Source organism: Chelonoidis abingdonii, chromosome 26, assembly GCF_003597395.2.
Source record: "Chelonoidis abingdonii isolate Lonesome George chromosome 26, CheloAbing_2.0, whole genome shotgun sequence".
In the NCBI taxonomy this organism is placed as follows: Eukaryota; Metazoa; Chordata; order Testudines; family Testudinidae; genus Chelonoidis; species Chelonoidis abingdonii.
Genome location: NC_133794.1, coordinates 7,239,610 through 7,248,132, shown reverse-complemented (window position 1 = coordinate 7,248,132; position 8,523 = coordinate 7,239,610).

Below are 8,523 nucleotides of genomic sequence, written 5' to 3'. Positions count from 1 at the left end.
TGTGCGGGTTTGGGTGCAGCGACATCAGCCGGCCACCCTAGAAGCTGCCGTGCAAAGAACAAAGGAGTATGCAGAGGCTGACTTCCCACCGAGGGAGCATCAAGCCCTGTGGGACACAGTGGGTGGCAGGAAACCCCGTGAGCACACCGGGACGAAGCCAGTAGACAGGCGACGGGAGGAGCCCAAGGGGACCCCTAGCCGCCCGGGGCAGCTTGTATGCTGGTAGTGTGGACAGCTGGGACATAAAAGTCGGGACTGCCCAGTGATGGAGTGTGGGGCAGCTGAATTTTATGGATGGACTAGGATTAGGGGTGGAAAAAGAGGCGTGAGTTGGCCACTATCCCAGTGCGGGTTGGGAAAAGGCCCCAGAGTGGTCTAGTGGACATGGCCTCCGCTCGCTCCCTTATACAGCGGGACTTAGTGAAGCCTCATTGGCTTGTCCCTGGGAATGGATGTTAGTGGAATGTATCCACAGGGATAGGAAATATTGTCCCATGGCTCAGGTACCTCTTGAAGTGCAAGGGCAGTTTACCTGGAAGGGGGTGGGGGTAATCGAAGGGCTGGCTTACCCCATGGTTCTGGGGCTGGACTGGCACCCTCCCCAGAAGGGGAGAGAGATCATGGAGAAGTGGCCATCAAAGAAAGGGGGAAAGAGAACCCTGGAAAGAGAGGCAAGACCCTGGTGGAGGTGGACCCAAAGCAAGGGAAGGCCCCACAACCTCCAGGGGGAAAAACCGAGCAGCCTAGACAACCAAGCCAAAATAGGGAACCTGAGGGAGTAACTGAGAAGCCAAGGGAGCTTCCTGGGCAGGACCACCTGGGGGAGGGAAACCTGGGGAAGGTGGAAGAAACTCAACAGGGGGAGCCCCAACAGGAAAGGGACAGAAGGCCTGGACCAGAGACAGGGGGCCGACTCAGGGCAGCGGGCTCTAAACCATCACTCCCACTAGAAAAGGAAAAGGAGCTTCTGGAGCAGCCATCCCAGCTGTGTGAATAGTATAAGGACCTCTGGGTGAGCATGGACCTGTGGGGTGCCCCACCCCCTACCCAATGAACCTTTGGTGGGTGGAGTGTGCCAAAGCCCCATGGGGTTGTTTCTGGGGATCCCTCGGCTAGGCAGGGGGCCCAACCTCAGAGTAAAATCCCTGGCTGAGGAAAGCAAGGCTGAGGAAGACCAGGCCTGGCACCAGCATAAGAGGGGAGGTGTGTAGCAGGGTGCTGGTGCAAAGGCACCTAATTGGGGCTGGCTGAGTAGGGGCTAATCAGGGGAAATAGATTGGGGCTGGGGAGAAGTCTGGTGCCTGGCCTTTAGAACAGGCCCACAGGTGCAGCCAGAGGCTTCAAGGGCTATACAGGCTGGCTGGCAGCCAGAAGAAGAGAGAACTGCCAGGGGAAGTTCAGTCTCCAGGCTGAGGGCAGACTCCATGTAGGAGAGGAGATTGTCAGACCTGCAAGCTCTGTAAATAGTATCACTGGTGGTAGGAACTTGTGTAAATAAAGCCACAGGTGCTGCAGCAAGAGAAGCCTCTCTGTGCTCTATTGGGGCAGCAGAGGGGCGAGCGGAGGACTCTGTTACAGACTCCCAACCACTGTTTCCATTCTCAATGCCTCCAATACCCTCTAGCCGTCCCTAGGGAATCTCCATTAGTTTTCCCATCCCAGTAGTCCCAGCACTAGAGCCAGGACAGATTATGCTCAATGACCATGGAAATTTCCAGTAACTGTTGTTGGTGGCATGCTGTTAGAGCAGGTAACAGGGCTAAAACTTCTGGTGCTGCTCTTAGTGAATCAGAGCATGTACCAGGGGAAGTAACTTTTGGTCACAGTTTTCCAGGGGACAATATTAGAGCATGAACCAGTGCGAATTACAGCCGGAGGAATACTTTTAGAATGCACAATAGCACAAATATCAGAGGGCTTGCATCCGACGAAGTGGGCATTCACCCACGGAAGCTCATGCTTCAAAACGTCTGTTAGTCTATAAGGTGCCACAGGACACTCTGCTGCAATAGCACAAATGGTTTCTAGTCCCTATCCCAAGTTGGACAGTGCTTGCAAGTTACTTCCAGTTACTGTGCCCAGGCAGACAGTATTAGACTCAGTGCTGGGGCAAACAAGTTATGGTCACTGTTTTTAATTGAACGCAATTAGAGCTTTTATTTGGCAATTTAACTTCTGTTCACTTCCAGTTCCACAGTTGTTAGGAAGGTAAGTGAGGTACCAGAGGTTGCTGGGACAGGCTGTGCCCATAGTTTAATGTAAGCAGATTAATGTAAACCTGTCTGCTGCACCCCACTCTGCCAGCTGCAGCCTTCCCCTTCCCTTGTTAACATTACCATATGAACACGTGACTGTGGGTTGCCCAGCTGCTGGAGGTGAGCCTGGGCATGGAAACATCCAACAACTGCATGTGTGTGTGTAGTGCTGCTCATGTGCGTCAGTGTTTGCTGGAACAGGGCCAAATATTTTATGGGCCCGGTTGTATAAAGCACAGATTTCTACCTTTATAAATTAGAGCTCTTTGGACTCACTGAACAGGAAGTCTGCAGAATAAACAAGTTTTCCAGTAAATGTGAATGAGTATTTGATGTTTCTAACTGTACCAAGGCAAGTAGCCTTTGAAGGTGTATCTGAGAACTGGGATCAAGTGCTAGCGTAATCAGACTAGCTCAATTAGGTTCTAGGCAGGGCTTTTCACTCACAGACTCAAAGGAAGAAGTGTGTGATCATCCCCATATTACAGATGGGGAACCAAGAAAATGATTTTTTTTCTGATAGCCATTTACTGGTGTGTGAGATAGTGGCTTTATGGTATATACAACAATTTCACTGGCTCACTGTTTGCTTTTCCATTTCAGTAGCTTTACCCCTATGGAAAGGCTTACAAATGCTCCATAAGGGCATTAGAAAACGTGTTTCATAGTAAATATATAAAGAAGCAGCCAAAAATTCTTGAGTGAGGATAATGATGTGGAAAATAACACTTGAAATTACAATGAAAACACTGTTTTTAATTGATAATTATTCATTCCCCCAGTAATAAAAACTTTGAGGGAAGTGCCAAATTATTAACACATTGTTTATAAAATACCTTTAAAATTCTTTTCTTCAGGCAAAAACCAAAGCTCTAATGTTTATATATTTCAAACAGTAGTTACCTTAGATTTAACTGGCACCCACCGTGGGGCTTAAAATATCTGTTTGAATTAAAAAGCTTGGCTAAAAATTGTGTAACTGTTGTGACGGGTCTGCTTCCTTTGGGGTGTCACCTGATGTGCTGGGATGTCACCGAGTCACCCTATTCTGCCAGTCTGGGTCTGCCCAAGTGATTGGGCAACAAAATGGCAAATGAAATTTAATGTGGATAAATGTAAAGTGATGCACATGGGGGAAAAAATAACCCCAACTATACATACAATATGATGGGGGCTAATTTAGCTACTACGAGTCAGGAAAAAGATCTGGGCGTCATCGTGGATAGTTCTCTGAAGATGTCCGCGCAGAGGCCGTCAAAAAAGCAAACAGGATGTTAGGAATCATTAAAAAGGGGACAGAGAATAAGACTGAGAATATATTATTGCCCTTATATAAATCCATGGTACACCCACATCTCAAATATGTGTTACAGATTTTGTGGTCTCACATCAAAAACGATATTCTAGCACTATAGAGAAGCTTCAGAAAAGGGCAACTTAAAAAATGATTAGGGTTTGGAGAGGGTCCCATAGGAGGAAAGATTAAAGAGCTAGGCTTCTTCAGCTTGAAAAGAGGGACTAAGGGGATATTATAGAGGTATACGAAGTCGAGTGAGTGATGTTGAGATAGTGGGTGGAAAAGTTATTTACTTTTCCCATAATACAAGACTAGGGGTCACAAAGAATTAATACGGTAGCAGGTTTAACAAATAAAAGGAAGTTGTTCTTCCACAGTGCACAGTCAACTTGTGGAACTCCTTACCTGAGGAGCTGGTGACAGGCTGGGGGGACTATAACAATGTTTAAAAAGGGAACTGGATAAATTCATGGTGGCTAAGTCCATAAATGGCTATTAGCCAGGAAGGGTAAAGAATGGTGTCCCTAGCCTCTGTTCATCAGAGGATGGAGATGGATAGCAGGAGAGAGATCACTTGATCATTCCTGTTAGCTTCACTCCCTCTGGGTCACCTGGCATTGGCCACTGTCGGTAGACAGATACTGGGCTAGATGGACCTTTGGTCTGACCCGGTACGGCCATTCTTATGTTCTTTACTTGGCCTTGCTGGGTTAGGCTCACAAGCCTCTTCCAGACAAGCACACAGGCAGGACCACACCCAGCTTCACGGAGAGACAGAGATCTGCTGGGGAAAGCCCTTAAGGCTAAATCTTTCCACAACACTCTGGTGCTCACTCCCTTGAAGGGGTACAAACCCAAAGGTTTTATGAAATTAGCTCCCTTCCTCAATGTGGAGGGAGATATGCCCAACTTCTTGCCCCCTGCAGGCCTTGTTGCTAAAAGTCAGCATGTGTAAATGCTCTTTGTTGGTACTTTGTCAGCACTTTTGCTGACAAAAATACTTCCAGCCCCGCAAGCGTGAGGGGTTAGGGTAAGGCTAATGGATGGGTTTGGGTTTAGGGTTAGGGGTTTGGATTTACAGTTACGTATAGGATTAGGGTTTAGTGTTAGGATAGGCAAGGTGTAGAGTTAGGTTGAATGGTTAGGCCGTGGGTTGGGTTGGGATAGAGTTAGTGTAGGGTTAGGGGTGAGGGTTTTGGATTGGGTTTTAGGTTAGGGTTGGGCTTTGGGTTGCGATTTGGGGTTAGGTTTATGGTGTGGGTTAGGGTAAGGTTTAGGGTAGGGATGAGGGTCAAGAGTTTAAGGCAGGGGAGGGCAAACTACAGCCCATGGGCCAAATCCAGCCTGCCCTGGCCCCATGCCACTCCCAGAAGCAGCCAGCACCACGTCCCTGTGGCACCTAGGGCAGGAGGAGGCAGAGGGCTCCATGCACTGCCCTCACCTGAAGGCACCATCCCCCTAACTCCCATTGGCCAGGCCTAACTCCCCTGCCCCATCCCACCCCAAGGAGCCACTGCCAGACATGCTGGTCACTTCTGGGAGGAGCGCGGGGCAAGGTCAGGCAGGGAGCCTGTCTTAGCTCTGCTGCGCACCACTGCCACCCTGGAGCCACTCGAGGTAAGTGCCACTTACCCCAAACCCCTCCTGCACCTCAACCCCCTGTCCTGACTCCCCTAACCCCATGTCTTGAGCCTCCTGTCACACCCTGGGCCCCCTCCTGCACCCTATCCCCTTGCCCTGAGCCTCTTCCTGCAAACTGCATCCACTCCCTTCCACACCGCAACCCCCTGCCCCAGCCCTACATTCATGGACCTGTGTACAATTTCCCCACCCAGATGTGTCCCTCGGGCCAAAAAGTTCACCCACCCCTGTTTTAGACTCAGCAGACTGTGTAGATTTGGTGATCAAAGACTCTAAATGAGACTTAACTGAACAAAACCTAAGCTGTTGGGAACTCTGTCTTCTCGTGTTTTTGTGGGGACTGGAACTGTTCAGATTTTAATTTGTTTTCTTTATGTTATGTATATCTGTGAAACTAATGTCTTTGGATCATGAATTAGCCATGTTAGGCTGTAAAAATTAGATTAGTATTTGTTTCTTTATCATAAGATTTTATAAAGTTATTTAATTAAATTCATTTCTTTAGTTCCTTTTGGGACTTGAAAATGGGAAGGCTGACCCTGTGCAATCCTTGCTGAAAATTCTTAGAGACTGAACTCTGGGTCTGATTCTAGCTACTTTTTTCTATAGGATTGTGGTTTGTGTTTTTTTTTTTTTGTGTTTTGTTTTGTTTTTAGGCACTGGAGAAAGGTGATGAAGTGAACTCTAACCCACCCAAAGGTTACAAAAGCATGTGTGTGTTTTTGTCGTTTTTGTTTTTTGAAGCTGGGAGATTGGAACGTACCATTCTTAGGCATCTTGAGAGCAGCTAAATTATATGAAAAATGGTTCACTGGTATGTTACTGTGATTGCTACTAAATCAGTCTTGGTTGACCCTGTGGTCAGTGGTGGATTAATACATGGGGCCTATGCCCAGTGGCCCCAGACATTTTGAGGGCCTCAGCAGGAGCTCTGGAACCCATGTAGAAGTGGGGCGGGCCACCAGTGCCAGAACTGCAGTCCCGCCCAATGCTCTGCCTCTTCCCTGAGGCCCCACCTCTTGCTCCCCATGTTCCCGCGAGACCCTGCCTCCATGCCAGAAGCCAGAGCCAGGGCATGGTAAGAGTGGCCTGGCCTGGGCTCCCTGGGCAGCTGTGGAAAGCCCTGGACCCTCCACCTGCCCTGTCCAGAGGGCCTGAGAACAGTCACCGGGACATCCCACCCACGGTAGGTGGAGGGTCTGGGGTGCCCCACAGCTGCCTGGGCACCCTAGGTGGCTCTTACTACTGCCTGGCTCTGGCTTCTGGCCTCAGGTGGGACGAGGCGGATTAGGGAGGGCAGGGCCATGTCAAGGTGGGGGCTAAGCCCACGTCAGCCCCCCACAGTGAAGAGGCTGGCACCACTGGCAGGGGCTGTGCCTGCCTGAGGTTACTACGCCCGTGTTAAAAAGTGGGCAGGTGCGGTGCCCCTGGTCCCCAGATGTGGCGGGCCAAAATGTTCTTTGTGCCCAGCGCCCCAATAAATCTTAATCCACCTCTGCCCATAATCTACTGATACAACTGAACAGGAAAAGAGCTGGAAGATAATTTTGGGGATGTTTAGGAATATGTCATTGCAACATCAGATCTGACCCTTTTTAAATGTCACTTTAAAATTATAGTTTAAACATGCAATGCTTTTCAGGAGAGAAACGTACCACTGATAAACTGAACCCCATGAAGAACTTCTGCCAGAACAAGTGACTCAGAAACCGTAGTCAGTGAGAATGACCTTCCCGCACGCAGCAGAAGGGCTAATGTGACACCAGGGCAGGAGATGACGGACACGGGGCACTTGCGGCACCCCCGCAGGCACCTCACTCCAGCCCTGCCACCCGCCCCCGCAAGACCCTGCTGCTGGCGCGGTCTCTCGCCCTGCCGCTGTCACAGGAACGTGACGTCATCCCGCGCAGATCGCCGGAAATTAAGACGATGTTGAGAAAGTCGGTGGGCAGCGGAGACGTGAAGAGTGCATTGTGGGAGATGTAGTGTTCCCCCACCTATAGCTCGCATCAGCCACTACAGGCACCTTGAGAGCGGTAGTCTCCAGGCCTATATCTCCCATCGGCCATTGCAGGCCCCTCGGAACCATGGGAGCTGTAGTGCCCTCGGGCCTGCGTCTCCCATCAGCGCCTCCGGGCACCCTGGGAGCTGTAGTCTCCTGGCCTCCGTGCCGTGTGAGGCCGGAAGCAAAAGCAGCTCTGGCCGAGTGGTGCCGCCATGGGGAGAAGGTCGCAGGAGCAGGCGGTAGAGCTGGCACGTGAGGCGAACAGAGGAGTGCGCGCCTCTCGGGCCCCGCCCTGGCACGCTTTGTGCCTGGAAGGCGCCCGCTGGTGTGTAACGGTTGTGTGGGGTTAGGCGGGGTTTCCTGGCTCGAGGCGGCGGGACAGTCACTCCCCGGATGTCCTCCCTCTCCCAGCTGCAGCCAGTGTCACCTCCACCGCGCTGCACCCTGCGTCTCTCCCCTCTCCCACCAGCTGCAGCCACCCCGCACGGCACCCTACTGCAGTCTGACCCCACCCCTCGCCCCTCAGCAGCTGCCGGCGTGTGTCTCGCTGCTCCCCTGCCTCTCTGTTTGCAAGAGCAGAGCTAACTCAGGGCTTCTGTACACTGGCAATTTACAGCGCTACAACTTTCTGGCTTACAGATATGAAAAAGCACTCCCTTGAGCTCAGCAAGCTTCAGGGCTGCAAGAAGGTGGAGGTGTGGTGTTTTTTTTTGTTTTTTTTTTAGGTGCTGGGTTAGCGTTAGGGTTGAGATTAGGTTTGGGGTAGGGGTTAGGGTTAAGGGGTAGGGGTACGGTTGAGGGTTAAGGTTAGGCGTCAGGGTTAGGGCTTGGGGTTATTAGGTTAGGGTTGGGGTGAGGATGAAGGATGAGGGTTGGGTTTGAGGTGAGAGTGAGGGGTTGGGGTAAGGGAGTGAGGGATAGGATTACCATTAGGGCTAGGGTTAGGGTTCCTATGGGTAGGAATTCCTGCCCTAGGATTAGGGTTCCTATAGATAGGGCTTCCCGCCCTAGAGTTAGGGCTCCTAAGGGTAGGGCACTTGGAGCTAGGGTTCAGGTTCCTAATGATGGGGCACCCGGCCCTAGGGTTAGGGTTTCTATGGGTAGGGCACCAGGTCCTAGGGTTAGGTTTTCTAAGAGTAGGGCACTTGGAGCTAGGATTAGGGATCCTGTGGGTAGGGCGCCGCACACTAGGATTAGGGTTGCTATGGGTAGAGCACGTGGAGCTAGGGTTAGGGTTCCTATGGGTAGAGTTTCCTGCCCTACAGTTAGGGTTCCTAAGGGTAGGGGTCTTGGAGCTAGAGTTAGGGTTTCTATGGGTAGGGCAC